Raw genomic sequence first — 26,832 nt, 5'->3', positions numbered from 1 at the left:
GTGAGGATGGAGGACTGCTCCCATGCCATGATCCGAGTGTTGTGCGGAAGAATTGTAGATTTAGTTGTATTATAAGCGTAATGTAATGCTAAAAAATGAAAAAAAGAAACTATTTGACTGGTAAAGTAATGTTCAAAACATCATGGAGGCATTCTTTAACAAACTTCTAGAGAATTACCCTATTAAATAAACTCCTACAGACATCTGCAGGCACTCCAAAATGAACATTTGGAGGAATTCCAGAAGAATCTGTAGGAACTCTTTGAGAAATCCAAAAAAGAGTTCCTAGAAGAATTTTAGGAGTTTCCGAACTATTCCCAGAAGTAGTTCCGAAAGAGACCACAGCAAAGATTCTACGTTAAGGAGGAATCGGAGGAATCCGTAAAAGGAATTTCGGAAGGAGTTCTTCAAATATTCCCGAAAGAATACCCTGAAACAATCTCGAAGGGACTTCTGGAGAAATCCTGAAAGATCCCAAGTTAATCTACAGGGAGGATCTCAGAGACAAATTAGCTCTAAATGTAGCTTTAAATTAGCTTATTGATGCGGAACACTAACAATCAATTCAAATTTAATTTGTATCTGCAACTTTGCATGTTTAATTTACGAATTCGATTTAGTGCTGCGACGATAATAAATGAAATGATTCTCTGACAACCAGTAGCTCTTAGGCCATAAATAATTCACTCAAAAAAGTAAACAAAGGATTGCCCATACACGGAGAGACGAAACTACCCAAAAGTGAGTTCTTTCCACCGAACTTCGGGGTTGCGTGCGTCAAGCCAATTTTGAGTTGATGGAATCGATGTTTTTGTTGGGTTGTTCCCGCTTGCTTCCATTTGAAAAAAATACCTAATTTTAAGTTTTTTCCTCCCAACCGAAATTTTGACTAGGTTGTATTCACTCAAATTTGAGTACTGTGCTAGAAACTCAGTGTTGGCTTGACACACGGAACTGCAAAAGTTGGGGTGTTTCTCTCTTCACTCTCTGACAACAATAGAAAGAGCCCATGAAAAGGAAGATGAAAAAGAACTCAAAATTGAGTTTAAAAGTACCTAATTTTGAGTTTTTCAGTTTCTTCGTGTAGTAAACCAAATTAGTTTCTAAAGGTTTGAGCAATCCCCCTAACTGAATAATACCGCAAATTTATGGACAATCAATCAACGAACGAACCAAGAGTAGCTCATTTTTCGCCATATTTCCTAATGAACTGCCTTCGCTCGCAGGGCGCAGGTCTACCAACCTGACAGAGCCAACACAACTCCATGAATAATTTCCATAATTTCATATTCAACTCGCTTCGCCGCAAAATGAACCATTTGTTTACATTTTGCTTCGGCAATTGCATATCGTCTTCGTGTATCCGACTTCTCCCGAACGTTGTTGCACTTGCCGATGATTCGGTTCGTGTCCACCGCTTATCGTTTCTTCGGGCCGTGGTTTACTGACTACCACGAGATGCACTTCCACAGTCCAGTCCGACCGACTGCGACTACGACGACTGAGACCATCATCCGCTCAGCAGATGCTTTGGCCCAGTCCAAACAAGACGCCAGCCAGCCGTTCAGTTGCGTTCGACCCGTTCGACAGTGCAGTCAGCGTAGTAGCTTCGTGTGTTCTCGCGAGTTGTGTCGTATGTTATTGGCACAGGCTGGAAGGTGGAAGGTGTGTGTTGATTGTTGATGTCATCAAGGTGTGTGAAGAAGCGTGGCTCGTTGAAGAGATATGTTGGTATAAACCTAATCACGGCACTACACAGCTTTGATAGCGAGGTGCACGGGGTGCACAGGGAAGGTGTTCTGTTTGGGTTGATGTGTTATCAATTCCGAAGAAATCTTTGTCTGAAGTGTGCAGTATAATCTGGTCGTGCGATCGTCGCCAGTCGTGACTCAAGGGAAGACCCTCGGCTCCGACCGGTAGAAGACTGTGTTTGTGCGTGTTCGTTTTCGGACACATTCCGATACATTACTGTGTAGTCTTCTTTGAGTCGAGAGAGAAAGACGAATGGAGGATGGATGTGCCGTGGAGAGAATGAATAAAAGTGCATTCAAGTGAGGTGAAGAAGGAAAATTCAAAAGAAAAGAGTGAATGGATGGATGGGAAGAGATCATCAGTGACCAGAAGAAAGTTTTTCGTTTGTCGGGAAAGATGTTTCTCCGTCAATTAGTGCGTTGATTTGACGAGTTTAAACAATTTTCGATATTTGCTAAGTGGAGGGTTGACCTCCACTCCAACTCCAGGGTGTTCAGTGGTGCTCGCCCAGAGTGTTAAATTCAAACATTCCAGTAGTGTACGGGTTTCAAGTGGTCGGTCGGTGATTCACACACTATCGGAAGAGATCGCTCAATGGTAATTGATTGATTGCCACTATAAATGCTCGGTTCCCGGTGCTGAATGGCTGCGATGGAAGCTAGTGGATGTGGTGTAATATAAAACGAATGTGTCTACATAATAACTAAGCATAACTGGTTGGCACTACTCGCGTGTCGATGATCTTTCGAAATATTAGCACCAGTTTGGCCCCGTAGCAGTTTTGGGGGCGTGAAAGAATTTTGATTTCAAATTGAGGCTACATCAATGCAACTCGATGGCGACGTGAAGAAGTAACTGTGTCGAACATTGACTTAAAATTGTTTGATGGAACCTTGGCCTCCATGCAAATATAAAAAAGGTGAGTCTGCTGTTTTAGTATAAATGGAGTTAAGAGTACTAAATCTTATTCTGGAAGGCTTAATCTGACTACAATTTCTTAAAATCTGAAGCAGTTGTGTAACTACACTTTGCCAAAACGCAAAGTAAAAGTGTCAGTATTAATGATACGTGTTGTTGGTAATGTTCGTATGAAGTTTTTGGTCGAATGTTTGAATGAACTCCTCAGTGCTCAATAACTAGAGCCACCTGACGAACTAGCTCAACTTATAGTAAGACGTTCCCTAATAACGTCATATGTAATCTGTTGTGTTAACGTTGTGCACCATGGAGCTTCAACAGTGATTTCTCCTGAAACTTCAGAGCGTAATCCTTTTATAACTGCCCTAGAAAATTGATCGTAAATTTAATCGGAATATCGTGTATAAATTAAAGCAATCATTTCATCACTATTTTAGTTTGAAATTCTTTTGTATTTGCTGTTGAACCATTTCGCGGAAAGCTCTTAATGAATACAGTACGGACCCTATTTTGTCAGCCCCATTTTGCACCGAACTTTTTGCTCTCATTACCTAATGGTCAAACTTTGATCAATTCATTTAAGATCATCATCAAACTACTGCTGAAAGGCAGATCATACAGTGATAAAAAGTGTGAATATCGCTTGAGATTTTCTATGGGAGCTAAAAATGTGTTCCGGAAAGGGGCTGACAAAATCGGGTCACTTATGTACTACTATAAACTGTGAGCACTTCGCCGATTTTTTTTTTTTGGCTTGCAAATATTTGTTGTCATCAAAAGCTGTCAAGGATATCCATTTTCCGGAAAATCTAATAGATGTTTTTTTATTTACGCTTAGGAGCATAGCTTTACATTTATATACATTATGTCTTCAGGACACTACTGAGGAATTCCACGGAGTCATGTCAGTCGATCCTGAGCGACCATTTCAAAAATATCTGAAACTTTGCACAGTTTTTCAATTTCATCTAAATCGCCATTTTTCGATATCAAACCTTCATATTCACTCACGACTAACTTTTCAAAAGGGTGTATGCGAAAATAGTTCAAAAATATTCTAAAAGCTGTACAGCAAAAACGGATTGTTCGATTGTTATGAATTTTTCAGCAAAGTTAGATAACTAAATGATGATTCCTTAGAAAATATACACTGTAAAAAATTTCTTTTTTTACTATAAAAAAATATGATCTTTGTCACAAAAACTCAAATATCTCAGAACCCTATCTTTTTACCAACGTCAATTTTTTAGGGAAAATGGCCCATTATATCAGCTATCTACCATAAAATTTTGGTGATGGTAAACTGATAAACAAAAAAGTTATGACATTTCAAACATTTCACAATTTTTACATTTAGTAACAAAAAAAATTTTTTTTCTGTGTAAATTATTTCGAGAACTATATTTTGATGCTGATTTTATTGTAAAGGCTACCGCATGAATTAAACAAGTTGTTTTCATGATATTTTTGTTTGATTATTTATAATTACTATAGTATCTATTTGAACCTTACACGCGATCCAGTGTTGTGATCAAAAATATTGAGATTGTCATACTTTTTATTGTACGTGACTGGTGAAAAAATCCCTTGATAGTGTTGAAAAGCTGTGGATCATAAGAAAAATGGAATTAAACTTATTTTGAAGACGAAAGCTGCATAATAAAAGTTTTATATATACGCGTATACGTCTAGTTGATCTGCAAAAAAATACCTCTTAGGGTCGATTTCTTCACCCTGGCTTAGGCGTTAAGCCAGGTTTAACTATATGGGTAAGCCTGGCTTACGGGTTAAGCCGAGGTGAAGAAATCGGCCCTTAGAGAACAGACTTTATGATCGGAAAAATGCGAGTAACTTCAACAACAACAAATGCATGAGAGGTACATACCACAGACAAACAGACAAAACGCCTAGAACAATTTTCGTGAAAATCCATCGCCCAGTTCACACTACCACCACCTGGTGGAAATGTTTCACGAAACACTGCGTTGTGCAATATCGTCATCAGAAGGCGCTAGTGTGAAACGTCAAACGCAAAGAAAAACGATGGGCACTCTTCTGGTTATGAAAGCCACAACCAAGATTCAAAATGATCGTTAAAGGCGTGGTCAATGAAAATTTCGTCAGTGTTACGTTTGTTTGTCTGTATACTAGGGTGGCCCACACTTATATGAAAAGCAAAAATTTCGAAAAATGCTAAGTCTTACCTCCTAAATAAGTTGTTTAGGACTCCCAGAAGCTACGTTCAAAATTTGAGTAAAATCGGTTGAGCCTAAGGGGGCGCTCAAAACGCTTGAAGTTTATATGGGAAAACTTGGCCAAATGTAGAAATTTTAAGTTTTCTAATTTTGCCGCTAGGTGGCGCTGTAAGCGTTCAATAATCAAACCCTTTGGTATTATTGTAGGTGACTATATGCCAAACAACTTTGTCGAAGACCGCAAAGTGATCCGACGCCTGTGAAAAAAGTTATACCCTAGGCAAAGTGAGGCAAAGTAGTGAGATTTCATTATTGATATTATTCTTTTACATGTATTTGAAAAACAACAATAAAGTTTATCCTCACTTTACCAAGGGTATAACTTTTTTCACAGAAGTTGGATCACTTTGCGGTCTTCGACAAAGTTGTTTGGCATATAGTCACCTACAATAAGACCAAAGGGTTTGATTATTGAACGCTTACAGCGCCACCTGGCGGCAAAATTCGAAAACTTAAAATTTCTGCATACATTTGGTCAAGTTTTCCCATACAAACTTCAAGCGTTTTGAGCGCCCCCTTAGGCTCAACCGATTTTGCTCAAATTTTGAACGTAGCTTCTGGGACTCCAAAACAACTGATTTAGAAGGTAAGACTTGGCATTTTTCGAAATTTTTGTTTTTCATATAAGTGTGGGCCACCTTACTGTATACATATGTACCATGAAAATGCTCACGAAAAAGCAAAAAAATACTACCGCTATGGATATTAAAAATTTTATAGTAAATTTTTTCTTCGTCCAAGCAAACAACACCAAACTAGTCAGTTAAAACTAATAAGTGATTTTGTTTATTATAATCTAACGAACAACATGAACAGTCGCTTTCTCAAAGGTCTTCAACTCAACGCTCTCTTGTAGACCGCTTGTGAAAAAAAATGTTCAAAAGAGTTACGAAATCTCATAGATAAACTGAAAGAGACTGGTTATGCCCAAATTGAATACAAATTTACGCATTTGCACGTCCTGCCGTCTAGACTTTGACAAACGAGCCATCTGTATATCATCGGTAAAGCAGGGCGCAGGAAGTTCGAAAACGACAACAACTGAGAAATTGCCAGAAGTGCTAAGTGCAGAGAGTCATGCCACCGTATCATCAGCGACATCTGTTTAAACAATTTAATCACGCCTCTTTTCAAAAATGCTTTGAAATATACTTCAACATTTATACCCATTTCAATATTTTTAACGTTGCAAAACACGCTTTCAACATTCATCTTGAAGAAGAGGGAAAACACTTGTCCTCAAATGTAACAGCAAATTAATCAATAAACAACTAATGCGCGGAGGGCGTGATAAAATCGGAACAGTACTGTACATATAATATACATATGTAATACATAATAAAAACAGATTGTTCTACTCACGCAAGGCCATTAACAATAAAATCAGCATCAAACTGCGCTTTCCGGCCGAAATAATTTACACTAAAAAAAATTATTACTAAATGTGAAAATTGTGAAATGTTTGAAATGTTATAACTTTTTTGTTTATTAGTTTACCATCACCAAATTTTTATGGTAGATTGCTAATACAATGGACCGTCTTCCCTAAAAAAATTACGTTGGTAAAAAGATAGGGTTTTGAGATATTTGAGTTTTTGTGACAAAAATGATATTTTTTAATGTTAAAAAAGATGTTTTTTCACAGTGTATATTTTCTTAGGAATCACCATTTAGTTATCTAACTTTGCTGAAAAATTTATTGCAATCGAACGAACCATTTTGGCTGTGCAGATTTTTGAATATTTTTGAACCATTTTCACATACACCCTTTTGAAAAGTTAGTCGTGATTCAAAATAAAAATTTGATATCGGAAAATGACGATTTAGATGGAACTTAAAAACTGTGCAAAGTTTCAGTTCAATAGAAAATCATGAATTAAAAAATTTCCTTAATTTTGATGCTGTTGCTTGGAATCGCTCTACTGCTATCTTCTATAATCTAATAATTTCCACCGTTACACAGTGGCACGAATTTAGAATAAATGGAACGTTGGGTTAAGCGGCAAAACTATTGATTATAGCCATTCGATGTCTTCGGAAGAATTCCATATTTTTTAAAGTATTTTCAGAGGTGTAACGTTTTTTTGCTAAGCATATGAAAAAAAAAACAATATTTATTTGTCCAAATAGAATGACGTCTATGGAAACATTGAGCATGAGCATTATCATAGATGATCGTACAATTCGTAGTGGCTACTCCGTGATTGACCAGAACAATAGAAATTGCACAAGGAACCAACAAACGGTGCTTGGGAGTAGCTACCGCTCTCAATATGCACAGTTATTAAGGAATTCCAAATTTTATTAAGTCAATAACGGCACCAGCCACGTCCTTACGGTCATCGAGGAAGGAAAGGAATGTTAGTGTGACGTATGTAGAAGATTAATCAAGTAGGCGACCCTGGCGATATTAGATCAAGTAGGCGATTAAGTATCCCAGAGCTGACATTAGAGTAATATAAATACAGGAGGAGCTAATAAATCTAGTCATTCGATATTTTACCACTGAACTAGTAACAAGTCTTTTATTCGATCTACGACAACTCTCCCATTCAAGAGGTTATGGGCCTTTGGATCAGTTGAACAGTCTTGGAGAATCACTGAAGCGAACCGGTCGAAACTTTGGGTCAGCTCAAGATGGAAGCGAACAAGGTCGTTTTGGAGCGCCTGAACAACGCCAACTACGAAAGCTGGAGATTCAAGACAGAAATGTTGCTGATCCGGGAGTCATTATGGAAGTATATTTCGGAACAAGCGCCCGTGCCGGTGACCGCCGATTGGAAATCCGGGGACGACCGGGCAAGGGCAACCATAGCGTTATTCGTTGAAGACAGTCAACACTCAACCATCATGAACTGCAAGACTGCTAAAGAATCTTGGGAAGCTCTGAAGCAACGTCATCAAAATTCGTCGTTATCGTCGAAGGTCACTATCCTCAAACGAATTTGCCAAATGGAGTACCGCAATGGAGAAAACATGGAACGTCATATTCAAGATATGGAATCGCTCTTCTCCCGCCTGTCTAATGCTGGTCAGAAACTGGATCCGCCACTGATGGTAGCCATGGTTTTGAGGAGTCTGCCTGACTCATACGACACTTTGACGACGGCATTGGAGACGCGGTCCGACAACGAGCTTACGATGGAACTTGTGAAAGCGAAGCTGATAGACGAATCCTTGAAACGTTCCGGAACGCACAACGTCGGAGAATCAATTTTGAAGATTGAAGCTGGAAGAAAGCAGATCTTGTGCCATTCCTGTAACAAGCCTGGACATAAAATGAAAGATTGCCCGTTTTCAAACCGTCAGCGTCGACAGGAGAATCAAGGATTTCGTCCGAAGAATGAATTTCGTCAGCCATCATCGAAACCAAAACCGAAAGCCCGTGTGGTACGCGAGGAGAATGAAGATCAACCGTATTGTTTCACCGTCAACAAACAAATCAAGCCCAGGAATATGTGGATCGTCGATTCCGGAGCCAGCTGCCATATGTGTGGAGAACAAGATTTTTTCGAAAACTACGCAGAGCTATCCGGAATTACCGTTACGTTGGCGGATGGTAACGAAGCAGCAGTTGCTGGAAAAGGCAGTTGCACGTTGATGTGTCTGGATGACGTTCGTAACCATCATGAAGTGAAGCTTACCGATGTTTTGCACGTGCCGAGTTTGGATGCTCATTTGGTGTCAGTAGGAAGATTCACTGAAAAGGGTGCGGATGTTCTGTTCACTCAAAACACCTGCAAGATTATGAAGAATGGCAAGGTCGTTGCTACTGCAGACAAAAGCGAAGGTTTGTACCGTTTGAATCTCCTGACGAACAAGTCACTGAAGGCTGAAACGAAACACCCGAAAAATTGCATTCACATGTGGCACAAGAAACTTGGACATCGGGACCCGGATGCTATACAGAAGCTCGTGCGAGAGGACCTAGCAACCGGGATTCGGATCGAGAAATGCGCTGTGGACGAAGATTGTGAATGCTGCCTCGAAGGAAAACTGTCCAGGTTACCGTTCCCCAAGCAAACCGGAGAACAGTCCAAGAAGATGCTCGACTTGGTGCATACTGATGTATGTGGACCCATGAAGACGATCACTCCCGGCGGAATACGATATTTCATGACTATGATTGATGATTTCACGAGATTCACGAAGGTATATTTTTTGAAGCGAAAGGATGAAGTACCTGAAAAGATCCAGGAATTCGTTCAAATGGCGGAAACACGATTTGGAAAAACCCCGGCCATTATTCGCTCGGATTCAGGAGGAGAGTACAAATCCAAACATCTTGGTCGTTTCTATCGCAGTAAAGGGATCACCCCGCAATATACAGCAGCATACAGTCCCCAGCAAAATGGCATTGCAGAACGGAAAAACAGAACACTCGTTGAAATGGCTCGCTGCATGTTAATTGAAGCAAACATGGACGTACGTTTTTGGGCTGAAGCTATCAATACTGCAGCATACATACAAAATTTGCTCCCGACAAGATCAATCAAATCAACCCCCTACGAAGTATGGTTTGGAAGGAAACCTGACCTGAAGCATGTTCAAATGTTTGGAAGTCAAGCGTTTGTTCACATACCGGACCAGAAAAGGACAAAACTAGACTCAAAGGCAATGAAACTTACCTTTGTTGGATACGCGGACTCTCAAAAAGCTTATCGTTTCGTGGACCAATCAACAAACAAGCTCACATGCAGCAGGGATGCACGTTTCATCAACGAAGGAAAAGATCTTCAAAGCCAAGCAGTGGAGCGGCCTGGAAATATTGAAATCGATTTGGGAACACCAAAGGAGAATGACAGTAACAATCCTGTACCAACGTTCGATGATGATGAAGATTCTTTCGTGGACGCTAGTGAAGGGGAAACCAGCTCCAGTGCTGAAAGCGAGGATGATGTGGTGGAGATCAATACTTTAAGAAGATCCAACAGAAGTACGAAAGGAGTGGCTCCAAGTCGTTTCAAGGTCGGTATGGCTAAAAACCAACTTCCGGAACCTCGCTCGTTCAAGGAAGCCGTGGAAGGACCGGAAAGTGAACTTTGGAAAAGTGCCATCAAGGAGGAGCTGATGTCGCACCAAGAGAATAAAACGTGGGATCTAGTACCACTCCCACCTGGACGAAAAACCGTAGGATGTAAATGGATTTTCAAGCGTAAGTTAGACGAACACGGAAATGTGGCCCGCTATAAAGCAAGACTGGTTGCTCAAGGCTTTACTCAAAAATTTGGAACCGATTATGATGAAGTCTATGCCCCCGTCGTCAAAATGGTAACGTTCAGAACACTTTTGTCTGTGGCGACCCAACGGAACATGCTTATCAAACATGCAGATGTGAAAACTGCATACCTGAACGGAGAACTAGAAGAATTGGTCTACATGCGTCAGCCAGCCGGCTGTGAAATCGGCGACAAGAATTTAGTTTGCAAGCTTCGCAAAGGACTATATGGACTAAAACAATCTGCAAGAATTTGGAACAAAACGTTGGACAAAGTACTTGCCAGTTTGAAGTTCAAGCCATCCGTCAATGATCCCTGTTTGTATGTGCGAAACGAAAAAGGAAGAACTGCATATTTGGCTGTATACGTAGACGATTTTGTTGTGGTATGTAAAACCGAAAAAGAATATCAAGAAATCATCGATGCCCTGAATCGTAACTTCCAAATAACGTCGCTGGGCAATATGAAGCACTTCCTTGGAATCCAGGTCACTCGTTCGGAAAATGGCGTTGCTCTCAATCAAAAGGCGTATATCCAGAAGCTACTTGGACGATTTTACATGGACGAAGCCAAACAGTCAAAAATTCCCTTGGATCCTGGCCACCTACTACCAAAGGAGGAGAAACCAGAGCTACCAAACAACAACCAGTATGCTAGCCTGATAGGAGGATTGCTGTATGTGGCCGTCAACACCCGCCCAGATATCGCAGTAGCTGTTTCAATCCTAGGAAGGAAGACCAGTTGTCCAACACAGTCGGATTGGGTTGAAGCAAAAAGGATTTTACGTTATCTAAAAGGAACCATGGATTACGAATTGCATCTTGGCGCCAATACTTCCCCGCTTGAAGTCTACGTGGATGCTGACTGGGCAGGCGATGCTAAGGACAGAAAATCAACCACCGGATATTTGTTCCAATACGCAGGAGGGATGATTTCATGGTGCTCGAGGAAACAGGACAACGTGACACTAAGCAGCACGGAAGCAGAATATGTGGCCCTGGCTGAAAGCTGTAAGGAGTTGAACTGGATCCTGCGACTCTTTGACGACCTTGGAATCCCTGTGAATTTACCAATCAAGATACACGAGGACAATCAAAGCTGCATTAAACAAATCGGTGCAGCAGGCGTCAATCGTAAGTCAAAACACGTTGAAACCAAACACCACTTTGTAAGGCAATTAAAACAAGAAGGCATAATAGAACCCCAATATTTGTCAACTGAAGAGATGATAGCTGATATGATGACTAAACCATTGCAATTCATCAAGCTTTCACGTTTCCGACAAGCTGCTGGGATTCTTCCATCGAGGAGGAGTGTAGAAGATTAATCAAGTAGGCGACCCTGGCGATATTAGATCAAGTAGGCGATTAAGTATCCCAGAGCTGACATTAGAGTAATATAAATACAGGAGGAGCTAATAAATCTAGTCATTCGATATTTTACCACTGAACTAGTAACAAGTCTTTTATTCGATCTACGACAACTCTCCCATTCAAGAACGTACGTTGCTAATAGAGACCGAGATCACCTCATCTTTTCTGCGACTGTCACGGGACTCCTTCCCCTTTTCGTTAGTGGGGAGGGAGAAAAGTCACATGATCTTGATTCACTTTGGTAAGTAATGTGATTCATGCAACCTATTTGAATCAAAACGCGTATTATTTTGAATAAAATATTACACATATCGAGATCGACATCGAACTGACGAACCATTCAAATTTTACGTAAATACAAAAAATGAGAGAAGAATATTTATTATCAACTGAAAATGCATTGGGAACTTTTCAATATTGGATATATAAATATACAACAACCAGTGCAGAAACTTATACATCATATGGCAATAATTATTATGATAAAATGAAACGAGCTCACCGATAAACATCCATACAAGTGTCCACAGACTGTTCAGTGCGTATGTGCTGCAGCATCTTCCACTAACTGGCCTCTTCTCCGAAATCACACTGAATCGCTTCAACTACACATGGGTACGACGATGTGCACATTCAAATTGACGACGACGACGCGGCCGATCCGAATGAAAAAATCGGCATTTCCATTTGGCCCAAAATCACACTCCGAATGACGTCTTTGGAAACATTGTAGATAAAGTCTTTTTGAAAAATCTACAAAGTTATGAGCAACAATTGAAGTATACAATGTAATACCCCCTTAAAAGTGTTTTTTCAACATAACTTTTTTGTTTCAATTTGTTCGTTTTACAATATCCAAGGGTGTAAAATTCAATCTCATCGTTTCAAGGTAGTACAGCAATTTTTCAAAACGTGCAACATTAAGAGTAGCAGAATTTAGCAACCAATTTTCGGAAAGGAAGGGTATTAAGTTTTATGACGGTTCTCAAAACCTCTACAAGACTAATTGTTCATCAAATGTTACTTGGGAATGACTTCTTTAAATCTTTTTTTTTCTGTATAACTTTCGTGGATTAGTTTTTATTTTTTCTATGTTCTGCAAAGTTGTTAACACACTTAAATTAAATCGCCGACCTCAGCAAACGGATTGCCGAGAATCCAACAGCCGAGAATCCAGTAATAATTTTTACTGAATCTCGGTAAAAGTTTTACCGAGATGTCGTTAAAACTTTGCCGAGATCTCGGTAATCCAACTTTTTACCGAGATCTCGGAAAAGTTCTCCGAGACTCGGTCATGGTTTACCGAAATCTCGGTAATTTTTTTACCGAGAATCAGTAAATATTTTACCGAGATATCAGCTGTTGGATTCTCGGTAAACCGTTTACCGAGATCAATTTCTGAATTTAAGTGCGAAGGCTTCAAAAATATACGTTTAAGAAGAAGATCGTAAACAGATCAATTTTTATTTAGATCCATTACGATCAAATTAGAGCATGAGCATGAGCATGAGCATGAGATGACCGTACAATTCGTAGTTGCTACTCCGTTACTGACCAGAACAGTCAACATTGCACAGGGAACCAAATGGATGGGGCCTGGGTGTAGCTTTCCATCCTCAATGTGCAATTTTGAAGGTTCAAAACTTTATATTGTCAGTACCGGCGCCGGCCACGTCCTTACGGTCATCGGGGAAGGGAAGGAATGTTGGTGTGACATCCGTTGCTACTAGAGACCGTGTGTACCTCCGCATCCCCACGGTTGTCACAGAAAGGAAGTTTGTTACAAAGGAAGGGAAGGGATAGAAAGTTACATAGATCTGGATTCACATTGGTAAATGATGTGAGCTATGCAACCCTTGATATGGTTTAGTCTTCCGCCAGCCGGCTGTCGGAAGAATACAATAATTTTATTGTATGTTTGTGTATTAAATTTAATTGTATACCGTATTAGATCCATTACGATCAAATTAGAGAAAAAAAGTGAAAAAATATTGTTTATGCTGAATCGAAAAGATAGCCCAAAACTGTTTTCCGCAAGACTCTGTAGTTTAAAATCACTACAACATTACAGAACATCAGAAAATATAAAAAATAATACAAGAAAGTTATACCAGAAAAACTGTTTTAAAGATACCATTGTTATTTGATTAATTCTAAGAATCCCTCACGACCCCGTGTTGTTTTTTTATGTGCCTCGATATTGTATGAGTAACGGTTTAAATGTTCCGAAAATTCGCTGTCAATATCTGCTATTTTTAAAGTTGCGCGCTTTTGAAGTTTGTACTATAAAAGTGAGGAAATGGCCGTGCTACATTAAAACGATGAGATAGAATTTGTACACCCTTCAGAAAAGATGTGCATTTTTATAATATCTACAGTTTTCCTGAACGTTCGTTGCAAAACCGAAAAAAAGGAAAGAAAAAAGTTATAACGAACAAACACTTTTTAAGGAAGTATTACATTTTATGCTTCTTATGTTGCTTATGAAACTCTTCCGAAGACATTGAATGGCTAAAATGAACAATTTTGCCGCAAATCCCAATGTCCCACTTTTTTTTTACTTCGTCCCACTGTGCGTTACTAAGCAATCCTAACAGGTTTCATGGTTTACAAGTGTTTTTTTTTTTCAGAAAATAGACAGCTAGATGATGATTTTAGAAGCAATTTGTTTTTTTTTTTTACTTATTCGTTTATTTGGAAGGCTCGGGCGCCACATAGGCATAACTGAGCCGAAATCTTTTGTTTTTACATTGATTTTACATTTTACAATTTATTACTGCCTTAAGACTATGTTAGTTTGGGAAGCCGAAGTACTCGCGGCTATTTCGAGGTTAAGGATTGAAAAAAATAAAATAAAATAAAATTGGGAAGGACGGGTTTATGGGTTTAAAACTAAATTATTTGCTAACTTATACTAAAAACATTGAAGGGACAAATTATCCATATCTGTAACGGAACCAAAAAGAAAGGACTTTATTGGTAAACAACGACAAGAAGAGGACAAACGGAAGGGGGGCGACGACAGACAGGGTCGAACAACAAAACCAAAAGACAGACAACGAAAACAAGGAACGTACTACATCAAACTCTGACATCAACACGTTTCAAAAACTGGTAAATCAGGTTCATGTATTCCAAATCAAGTCCTGCCAACACTTCTCTAACGGGTTTCTGTTGTTTTCCTCGGACCTGGAGAATTTCATGCAGCTCAGATCTGACCTCACGATACTCATTGCATCCCCACACGACATGTTCGATATCCTGGTAAGCTACGCCACAGACACAGAGATTGCTTTCTGAGAGCCCAATACGGAAGGTATGTGCATTCAACAAATAGTGGTTGGACATCAGAGGACACATTACACGAATGAAATCGCGGCCTAAATCCAACCCTTTGAACCATGGCTTCTTCGACACCTGTGGAATGATGGAGTGCAACCATCTACCCATCTCTCCATCTCTCCATTTGTGTTGCCAGCTGATCAAGGCCTCCTGACGGGCCAATGCAAAAAAAATCGTCGAAGGCGATTTGACGCTCGTAAATATCGCCTCCGCTAACGCCCACCTTAGCCAGAGAGTCCGCTTTCTCATTGCCCGGAATTGAGCAATGTGAAGGGACCCAAGCTATGGTGATGATGTATGAGCGTTTGGACAAAGCACTCAAGACGTATCCCATTCAGGAAGTACGCTGAGTGCTTCATCGGTTTCATTGACCGAACAGCCTCCAGAGAGCTTAGACTGTCGGTAAAAATGAAGTAGGGTAACCTGGGGTAATACGCACCCCCAGGGCAAAACGCCCCCACGCTATTTCATTATATAAGTAAAGCTCCATTCGATGCAAGCAAACTAGACGTAAAACTGAGCCGGACAAGCCCAAGAATGCAAAGAATATTCGAATGAAAAGCGTGGAAAACGATGATTTTCCACATTTGGAAAGATTGGCAATTTAAGCAATTGCGCGCTGATTATATGGAATCAACCCATTAACTACCATCCGCCTCCTACACCTTCCATTTGCTGCCGTGAATAGTTAGATGGAGCCGCCTGGTATCTCATTAGAATTCAAAGCGGAAAATGCCAGAGGTCATATTGCCCCACCTCAAGGTGCGTTTTGCCCCCAACAGTTTTTCAGCACCCAAAACATAACACTTTTTTAAATTGTTAATTTGATACGGTAAAATTGATATCACGCGGACCAAAAGTTGGCGTCTCTTAGTAAAATAAGTAAACTAACTTTCAAAACGTAAGACACCCATAAAATCGTCTTAATCTCAGCTATAGGGCCACGTTTGCTTAGGGGGTGCATATTACCCCACCTTCCCCTAGTGCTCAGGTGGAAGAGTGCGAATGTACTCTAAGGTGTAGTATATAGCCGCTAGCTCAGCAATGTATACCGACGACGGGCTTGGTGGTCTAGTGGCTACCGCTTCTGATTCGTATGCAGAAGGTCATGGGTTCAATCCCTGGCCCGTCCTTTTCATCCTACTTTGTATCTTTCTATCCACTTTCTCTCGCTCTCTCTTCTCTACATATACAACTCATGTATATCCATATGTTCATAGCCATTGCTAGAACCAGAAACGAATTGAAAAAAAGTCGTTTCCCTCCCTTCCGACTTCTACTCACAGCACAGCGTATATATAACGCCTGTTAAGTTATGCAACCAAAGCGTGCTGTGCCGCTTGACCTTATTCACCACACAATCTATCACGAACACTATAAATAACCCCTATCCATGGATCGCATCACCGACCCAACGGTGACTCCCAGATCTGCCATCCTTTCCGTCTAACAAATACCCCAGTCCGTGCGGGTTGTGGGGACGCAGAGTGCTCTCGGTCTCTAGTAGCAACAACCAGTACACTCTAACATTCCTTTCCCTTCCCAGCTGACTATAAGGACTTGGCCGGCGCCGTTATTGATCGAATATGTATGAGCTGCTAAAATTGCACTTTGAGAATAAGTGGAATGTCCCAGCCCCTTATTCGGTTGGATCTCAGTACAATTGGTACCAGTTCAGATCAATCACGGAGGAGCAACCATTGACATGTATAGTCAGGCTTGACAGAAACTCCCTCGCGAGAAAATGAGGAAGCGATTTTGGCGATTTTTTGAGGAGTGAAAATAAAACTCAGAAATCACAACGCAAATCCTCAACAGCACCGAGCGCGAGCTTGCCGCGCAGCGAGGAGTTCGTCCAACACTCATAATTGCTTGTTGTGTTTCTCACGTCCACTCACACTCAAAAAGCTCTCGCGAGTTCCACTCCCATACAAAGAAAGACTCTCGAGGCGAAAATCGCACTCAAAAACCCGAAATAATCATCGGCTCTTTTTTCGTGCCCCTCTTCCTCGCTCTGTTTTTATTGCCTCTCTGTTTAAGGTTCGTTCGCTCCTTCGCGACGAGGCAAAGACAAAACACCGCTCTAGAGCATGTTGCAAAACTCTTTTGATTTCGAGGAGGATTATCAAGCCTGTGTATAGTCAGAATTGATAGTTGATAGTTTAGCTAGCTCAGCAATGTATACCGAACATGGCTTTTGAAGCATGTAGGTGACGCTATGAAATTCGTTGTAGACACCGAAACCACTCGAATCATCGGTTTTCGAACCGTCTGTGAAGAACTGTCTGTCCCTGCTAACATGCCCGAACTTACTTGCAAAAATTTGTGGAATACACACGGAACGAAAAGATTCTGGTATTCCGGTGATCTCATCCTTCATGGACAGATCAAGATCTACAGAGCAACTGTCGAAGCTTGAGAAGTTGTCACGATTGGTGTTAACCGGAGATGGGCTTACCTCCAGCGTCATGTACCAGTAGTACACACTCATAAAACGAGTTTGAGGGTTCTGTTCGAGCAGCTTTTCGAAATTTTCTATGACCAATGGATTCACAACCTCGCATCGGATGAGGAACCGGAACGATAACTCCGCAATTAGTTATCTTCTCAAATTTAAAATTAAGAATATATGGAATTCTAATATTCTAGTTCCTTCTAGTTCCAGCATATAAAAAAGTCTCAAATTTAGAAAATTGAATTATGAGCTTCTTGAGCTTGAGAATTGTATAAATCTAATTATTCAGGAACTCCAGCATTTTGAATTCAGCGCCATTTAGCGAATGAATTTCGAACATAGGTCTGTATTGTTAGCTAGTTTTGATTTTTTTTTAACAAGTTTGTCGACACGGCACGGTACTTTCTAACAATTTCAAATTTCAAGAGATTTGTATCTCTTGACCAACATGCCTCTTAGCCTGCTAGTCAATTTTGCTGATGATTTCCTTCGAGCTAGTTAGAGTTCTAAGATGTAAGAACATGATTTTCTTTCACACTATATGTCACCTAGAGGGGAATTTGGAACCAAGGTCTTTCTTACCAGTTAATTTGCAATCCACTGGTTAACTTTGTTGAAGACGACAAGCTTCTAGCTATTCAGGTTTTCAAAATTCAAGAATCTTAACGTTTTTCCCTTTATTAGGTTCGACAAATGATAGCGAGTTCGGACAGCAAGTAATTGCTCAGAAAATTGCAATCATAGTTATACAGTCTTTTCAGTCGTTTCAGACATATAGAGGAATTCCACGGAGTCATGTCAGTCGATCCTGAGCGACCATTTCAAAAATATCTGAAACTTTGCACAGTTTTTCAATTTCATATAAATCGCCATTTTTTGATATTAAACCTTCATATTCACTCACGACTAACTTTTCAAAAGGGTGTATGCGAAAATAGTTCTAAAATATTCTAAAAGCTGTACAGCAAAAACGGATTGTTCGATTGTTATAAATTTATCAGCAAAGTTAGATAACTAAATGATGATTCCTTAGAAAATATACACTGTAAAAAATTTCTTTTTCTACTTTGAAAAAATATGATATTTGTCACAAAAACTCAAATATCTCAAAACCCTATCTTTTTACCAACTTCAATTTTTTAGGGGAAATGGCCCATTATATCAGCTATCTACCATAAAATTTTGGTGATGGTAAACTGATAAACAAAAAAGTTATGACATTTCAAACATTTCACAATTTTTACATTTAGTAACAAAAAAAAAATTTTTTTTCTGTGTAAATTATTTCGAGAATTATATTTTGATGCTGATTTGATTGTAAAGGCTACCGCCTGAATTAAACAAGTTGTTTTCATGATACTTTAGTTTGATTATTCGTAATTACTATAGTATCTATTTTAAACTTAGACGCGATCCAGTGTTGTGATCAAAAATATTGAGATTGTCATACTTTTTATTGTACGTGCCTGGTGAAAAAATCCCTTGATAGTTTTGAAAAGCTGTTGATTATAAGAAAAATGGAATTGAATTTATTTTTAAGACAAAAGCTGTATAATAAAAGTTTTTTTATACGCGTATACGTCTAGTTTATCCGCAAAAAAAAATCCCTCTTACACACTTATTTCTGAATTGCCTGTTCGGTACTTTTTTGACGAGATTATAACAGCAGTACGATCTCGGTAGTTTCGGTAATCGATTTTACTGAGGCTCAGTAAAACAACTGTCAAAATCGTATGGAAAAGGTAAACACTGCATTTTTGCTGAACGAGTTCGGTGCTCAGCAGTTTTAATCTCGTCAAAAAATTACCGAACTCGGTGCGGTAATCAAAATTAAGTGTGTAGAGAACAGACTTTATGATCGGAAGAATGCGAGTAACTTCAACAGCAACAAATGCATAAGAGGTACATACCACAGACAAACAGACGAAACGTCTAGAACAATTTTAGTGAAAATTCATCGTCCAGTTCACACTATCACCACCTGGTGGAAATGTTTCACGAAACACTGCGTTGTGCAATATCGTCATCAGAAGGCGCTAGTGTGAAACGTCAAACGCAAAGAAAAACGATGGGCGCTCTTCTTGTTATGAAAGCCACAACCAAGATTCAAAATGATCGTTGAAGGCGTGGTCAATGAAAATTTCGCCAGTGTTACGTTTGTTTGTCTGTATACATACCTGACAATGCTCACGAAAAAAACAAAAAAATACTACCGCTATGAATATTAAAAATTTTATAGTATTTTTTTTCTTCAACCACCAACACCAAACAAGTAAGTTAAAATTAATAAGTGATTTTGTTTATTATAATCTAACGAACAAGATGAACAGTCGCTTTCTCAAAGGTCTTCAACTCAACGCTCTCTTGTAGACCGTTTGATGAAAAAAAATGTTCAAAAGAGTTACGAAATCTAACCGAAAGCACCATAGATAAACTGAAAGAGACTGGTTATGCCCAAATGTCCACATTGTGTACAAAATTACGCATTTGCACGTCCTGCCGTCTAGAATTTGACAAACGAGCCATCTGTATATCATCGGTAAAGCAGGGCGCAGGAAGTTCGAAAACGACAACAACTGAGAAATTGCCATCAGCGACATCTGTTTAAACAATTTAATTACGCCCCTTTTCAAAAATGCCCTGTAATATTCTTCAACATCTATACCCATTTCAATATTTTTAACGTTGCAAAACACGCTTTCAACATTCATCTTGAAGAAGAGGGAAAACACTTGTCCTCAAATGTAACAGCAAATTAATGAATAAACGACTAATGCGCGGAGGGCGTGATAAAATCGGAACATTACGGTACATAGTATATTATATTATATGTATATATAATATATAATAAAAACAACTTGTTTTACTCACGCAAGGCCATTAACAATAAAATCAGCATCAAACTTCAATTTCCGGCCGAAATAATTTACACTAAAAAAAATTATTACTAAATGTGAAAATTGTGAAATGTTTGAATTGTCATAACTTTTTTGTTTATTTTCATGGTAGATTGCTAATACAATGGACCGTTTTCTCTAAAAAATTACGTTGGTAAAAAGATAGGGTTTTGAGATATTTGAGTTTTTGTGACAAAAATGATATTTTTTAATGTTAAAAAAGATTTTTTTCACAGTGTATATTTTCTTAGGAATCGCCATTTAGTTATCTAACTTTGCTGAACAATAAAATCAGCATCAAATCGCGATTCCCGGCCGAAATAATTTACACAGAAAAATTTTTTTTACTAAATGTAAAAATTGTGAAATTTTTGAAATGTTATAACTTTTTTGTTTATTAGTTTACCATCACCAAATTTTTATGGTAGATTGCTAATACAATGGACCGTTTTCCCTAAAAAATTCAAGTTGGTAAAAAGATAGGGTTTTGAGATATTTGAGTTTTTGTGACAAAAATGATGTTTTTCAATGATAAAATAGATTTTTTTTCACAGTGTATATTTTCTTAGAAATCACCATTTAGCTATCTAACTTTGCTGAAAAATTCATAACAATCGAACAATCCGTTTTTGCTGTGCATATTTTTGAATATTTTTGAACCATTTTCACATACACCCTTTTGAAAAGTTAGTCGTGGCTCTAAATAAAAATTTGATATCGAAAAATGGCGATTTAGATGGAACTGAAAAACTGTGCAAAGTTTCAGTTCAATAGAAAATCATGAATTAAAAATTTTCCTTAATTTTGATGCTGTTGCTTGGAATCGCTCTATAAGTGCGATTCAGCATTTCACTGCCTCATACTTGCTGCATTTGTTTTTCATTGGTAATTCAGTCATTTTTTCATTGCATTTTTTGAATTAAATAATACTTCTTAGAAAACCTTTTATTGTGATTTTTTTATTTTGTTATGGAAAATTGGATTTATTTAAAGAACATTCGAAGTTTATTTGGTGGGAAAAATTGCCTTTTTTGTCAACAATTGATTTATTTATTGCAATTTTTGACGTTATCACAGGTAACGTTACCTAAATGGAAGGACCTTAATTGATTTTACCTAAATGGAGGTTTTAGTGTATTGACAATCAGACTCGACAGAATGATTTATTTCAACAGCTTCCCGGCAGTGCGGTGTCCAGAAGTCAGATAGGTCTAAATGCCGACGGGTCACCAGGTGGCTTCCCGGGTTAGGGCAGTATAACCAAATGTTTGCCTTTTCCACCTCTCCGGAAATTCGCCTCTGTCTATGCACATCTGCATAATCATTCTGAACATGTCAGAGCTCGCCTCGATGGCCGTCTTGATGGCTACTGTCGGGATACCGTCCAAACCCTGCGCCTTGTACTACTTGAGCGACTTTGCTATTGCAATAAGATCGCCGTTCGTTTCCGGGGTGACTTTACTTTCCCAGATCCTGACTGTCAGCCGATGCAGACAGGTGGGCCCATCTTGATGAGTTCAGCTGCGATACCATCCTTACCAGCTGCTTTTTTGGTTTTGAGCTCTTGAATGGCATCCTTAACTTCCCTCAGCGTGGGAGTTGGTTCATTTCCGTCCTCCGCTGCACTGGCGTCGTCGTTTCTTCCGTTGCCGTGGGCTCCCGTGCCTACGTTCTCCACGCCGTTCAGGTACTGATCGAAGTGCTGCTTCCACCTTTCGATCACCTCACGTCCGTCCGTCAAGAGGCCTCCGTCTTTATCCCTGCATATTTCGGCTCGCGGCACGAAGCCGTTGCGGGATGCGTTGAGCTTCTGATAGAACTTCCGTGTTTCTTGGGAACAGCACAGCAGTTCCATTTCTTCATAGTCCGCTTCTTCCAGGCGGCGCTTTTTCTCTCGAAAGAGGCGGGTCTGCTGTTTCCGCTTCTGTTTGTAACGTTCCACGTTCTGTCGGGTCCCTTGCTGCAGCATTACCACCCTCGCTGCGTTCTTCTCCTCCAAAAAAGTTCTGCATTCTTCGTCGAACCATTCGTTTCGTCGATTCCGTTCCATGTACCCGATGGTGCTCTCGGCTGCGTCGTTGATGACTGCTTTCACTGTACTCTAGGGGGGCCTCATCGAGCTCGCCCTCGTCTGGCAACGCGGCCTCGAGATTCTGCGCGTATGCTGAGGCGACATCCGGTTGTTTCAGTCGCTCTAGGTTGTACCGTGGCGGTCGCCGGTACCGTACATTGTTGATGACGGATAGTTTTGGGCGCAGTTTGACCATCACCAGATAGTGGTCGGAGTGGATGTTGGCGCCACGATAGGTCCTGACGTCGATAATGTCGGAGAAGTGCCGTACGTCAATCAGAACGTGGTGATTTGAGACTCCGTCTGTTGTGATGATCTCCAGGTGTAATGATAAGGGAGGATGTGTTGGGGAAAGTAGTAGACGTAGAGAGTAGTAGGCCGTTTTCGTTCATCTGCTGGTGGGCGCTGAACTCACCAATCGTCGGTCTGAATTCCTCCTCCTAGCCTACCTGAGCGTTCAAATCTCCTAAGATGATCTTGACGCCGCGGCTTGGGCAGCGATCGTACTCGCGTTCGAGCTGCGCGTAAAATGCGTCCTTGTCATCATCAGTACTTCCGGAATGTGGGCTGTGCACGTTTATTATGCTGAAGTTGAAGAATCGGCCCTTGATCCTTAACCTGCACATTCTTTTGTCGATCGGCCACCAATCGATCACGCGCCTCTGCATGTCGCCCATCACTATAAAAGCTGTTCCCAGCTCACGTGTGTTGCCGCAACTCTGGCAGATGGTAAGATTACCTCTAAACGTTCGCATCATGGATCCTGTCCAACACACCTCCTGCAGCGCTACGATGCCGAACCCGCGGTCCTTCAGTAGATCGGCTAGTATGCGGGTTCTCCCAATGAAGTTTAGAAATCGGCAGTTCCACGTACCGAGTTTCTAATCGCAAGTCCTATTTTGTTCGCTGGGGTCGTTGCCGTTGGTCTCGGTTCGTATTATTCTGTTGCTGATTTTCCGTTGCAATGGTTTTTTACGGCTGGTTCGTAGGGCCTGACACCACTTTCCGGAGGACCATAGTGCACAGTTGAGCTTAGAGTCCTTCCCTGGCACTCGGACTTAGATCAGCCGCCCCTAACATGGGGATCAGACGCTGTTGTGAGCCGCTCCTCCTGGAGAACAGACGCTCAGGTTTGCCGAAGCAAACCCCCCTTTACTGTCAGCCTACGGCCAAAGCTCCCACCGGGGTTGGTTACCCGATCTTCTCTAAGGTTGCTCATAGTGCCCAGTAACCCTCACTTCGTTCCATTCTACCCCCATCTAATACTAATAGCTCTAAGACAGGATACACGGAGTATTGCGATTTCTGGACACCAGCAGTATACCAGTTTGAGTCTATTACTGGGTAGGGATCGTCTTGGTATTGCGGCGTAGCATGCACGGCTTAGGATTCCGACTAGATCGTCGCTGGCTAGATCGGCGGTGTTACTCTCCATAAGCAGTCGTTTCAGAAATGCCGGCTTATCGAAGCTCGAGCTAGCCATCTCCGATGACGGTCGATTACCTTCGGCTGTGGCCGTCTTCCTCGGTGTTTCACCCTGTATCGAATCACCAGATGATCACTGTGCGTGTATCCATCATCGATCTTCCAATCCGAGCTAAAATTTAGACCTGGAATCCAGAAGGTCACATTAATGATAGACTCTGCACTGTTCCTACTGTAGGTTTTTTTTTGTATGTGGCAAGCATTAAGATACTCTATGCCTAAGAAAGTCAAGAAAGTTTCCTTTAAAGGGAATGTTCCTGGACCGACCGGGAATCGAACCCATCATCCTTAGCATGGTCATGCTAACTATCCACGTCTTTATAGCTCTAAGTATGGTTTGGTTAAATAGATGTTCGTGTAACAGATCGATTCTATTGCTGGCTAATCCATAATTTGATGACTGCATTGTCCCAATCACTGATAACGCGAAACCATTTGCGCCCTCTCGAAACTAATAAATAATATAGATTTGCTCTCACCTTCAGATTAGGTAACATCCGTTGCAGACACCCAATTTCACCGATCATCAATGGCCCGTCATCAGCGCCAGCGCGCCTGGGAGGGGAAAGTTTTCCCATTTTCGGTGCTTCGATGCACATGCAACAATTTTACAAAACTTTATCTGTCTGTTATCCAAACTTGCGTATGAAGCAAGAAGAAAAAAAAAACCTCAGTGAAACTTCTTCTCTTTGCCCTCTTTTTTATTCCCTATACTCTTCGGCGTGGCTGGCTGGCTGGCGGTGCTCAAGCTCAACCAACTCACATCTGTCTTTCGCCGGACAAACGTACAAATGAAAAATGAAAACTCCAAACCCGTTAACTTGTATTTTTCTTGTTTCCTCCAACTGCCGTGCTGTGCTGCCTGTGCGAATGCTTTGTGCGCGAGTGCCTTATTTTTATTGGAACAAAATCGCCGACTTTGGGTCTGTTGTAGAGTTTTGCCGCGCTGCTGGTCGGTCGTGGCTCCGTTCGGCCAGTACCCATCTACAGCAAGCTTGTTCGGAGCGCGAAGTTCAAAGTTTTAATTTTATTGTAGCTGAGTGGAACCCGACTGAAAAGGAGCAACATGAAGTTTTGAAGTTTTGACGAAGTGTAGAAATATGGTAGATTTAGGGAGTATTTATCTGGATGACTAAATCTCAAAGTGAACTATTCGAGAACATACACAAAATAAGGTGTTATTGACTCGAATTTGGTTTTTCTACGGCATTTTATACCTTCAAATCCTTGCTTGTGCTGTGGCTTGACTGGTAAAAGCGTCAGTCCAGCGAATACGGATTCACATGTTCGAATCTCGTCAGATTTTTTTTTCCTGAAAATAGATTACGTTAGTTGTCAATTTTCACATTGTTTTTCTTTAGTGTAAATGCTTATGGAATATTAGATCATAAATGCGAACACTTCTAACATATTTCCTCACTCGGGACATCCCATCCTGCTTCCCAGCAATCATTCGAACTGTGCTTCCAACAGCGATATTGTTAAACGGCTGCCCCAACTCACGACTCCGCCACGCCTCCGCTGCATGATGATCGGTTCGGTGTCCGGCCGAATCGAATCCACGGGAAAAACTTCTTTAATCACACTCTGCTTGCTTCTCGAGCTCGGGCTCAGTGTCCGTCGCGTCGCGCTGCTGGTTGTGGTTAGATATCTTCTCTTCGCATGTAGCCGATAAATCAAGAAAAAGATGCTACACAACGGCGGGCGATCGATGTCGGGGGCGCGAAGATGGTCTGGTCCTGCGCCAGCAGCGGGTAGGTAACAACATGGATTGGCCTTTGTTTTGGTTTCCTTGAAAGCGCGCAGTTTTAAGTGGAACTGCTGTTGCTGCTGCTGCCTGATCATCAACTACCGCAACCTCTATCTACCGAGTCGCCGATATTCGTCTGTTTGCGGGGGAGGTGAAGCAGGAAAGCTTGCTACGGTGTATGGTATTCATTGAACTGTTTTAGATACACAGATAAAAATAGTAAATTTTAATAGATCACATAAGGGAATATTTTAGAAAATATAATTTTTTTTTCAATTTTTGGGTGTAACACAGACATTTTGCTGTCCAATTTGTGAAAGAAATTGCACAATTAAAATTTCTGCACTGAACTTCTGAACAACTGAAAATTTGCATGATGGGAAACGGTCAAATCAAAGTCTTGAACATATTTCTAATAAGGAAGCACAGAATACAAAACCGATTTTTTACATTTTTGCTTCAAAACGTTTTTTAAGAATTTTATCGACAATTCCTTTCAAAACTTCCCAGGTAAATCCTTGGGCTTTTTTTTTCAGAAATTCCTCAGCGAAGTTTTCAAAACCCTTTCGGCAACTGCTTCGGAAACAGCTTAGGAAATATCTTTGAAAAGTGTTCGGAAATTCTCACAGTTTTTTTAAGAGTCCTTCTTTTAGGAATTTATCTGGCATTGTCTTTGGAAAATGAAATTTCTCAAGCAATTATTTCCTTAGAAATTTGTTTATGAACTCTTCCGGAAGTTTCTATAAAAAATTGTTCGACAATCACATTTGAATCTTTCACAATAATTCTTTTGGTAATTCTTCTAGTATTTTCTAAGGTAATTTCTTTTAAAATTTCTTATGGCAATTCCATTGGGAGTTTACAGGCACTTTTTTCCGGAATTTCCAAAGTGATTATCTGAAAAACTTATAAAAAAACGGAATTCATAAAGTAATTGCCAAAGAAATTCTCAAAAAAATAAATGTGCCGCAAGAATTGTTGAAGGAATTCCTGACAAAATTGTCCGGAAAACTTATAGTAAAAACAGGAAGCTTTATAAAACTTTCGAAGACAATTTGAAAACAAATGCCAAAGGATTTTCTCAAAATATTCCCGTAGAAATTTTTAAATAAATTGCTGAAAGACTAGTTGTTCAAGTTTTATTAGAATATTTAAAGTAATTCTCATTTTTTTTTCTAATTTCCAAGAAAACTCCATGGACAAGGTTAATGAACAAATCGAAAGAATCCCTGCCGGTGCAGTTTTTGGAGGAAAAAATATAAATGCAATAAAATACAAAAGATTATCAAAAATTGCCGAGGAAATTATCAAAGGC

General features: G+C 40.1%; 1 protein-coding gene across 1 annotated transcript in view; it reads left to right on the top strand.

Moving 5' to 3' along the window:
* Positions 1-1,493: 1,493 nt before the first annotated feature.
* LOC115258767 (alpha-protein kinase 1) overlaps positions 1,494-26,832 on the top strand; it is a 567,285-nt gene continuing 541,946 nt past the window's right edge. The window contains exon 1 of the mRNA XM_029859165.2: positions 1,494-2,671. The gene's annotated coding sequence lies outside the window, so the exon portion shown is untranslated. The remainder of the gene's footprint in view (positions 2,672-26,832) is intronic.

The sequence above is a fragment of the Aedes albopictus genome, chromosome 2 (genome assembly GCF_035046485.1).
Source record: "Aedes albopictus strain Foshan chromosome 2, AalbF5, whole genome shotgun sequence".
NCBI classification, from domain to species: domain Eukaryota; kingdom Metazoa; phylum Arthropoda; class Insecta; order Diptera; family Culicidae; genus Aedes; species Aedes albopictus.
This window is presented reverse-complemented; position numbering and strand designations above follow the sequence as displayed.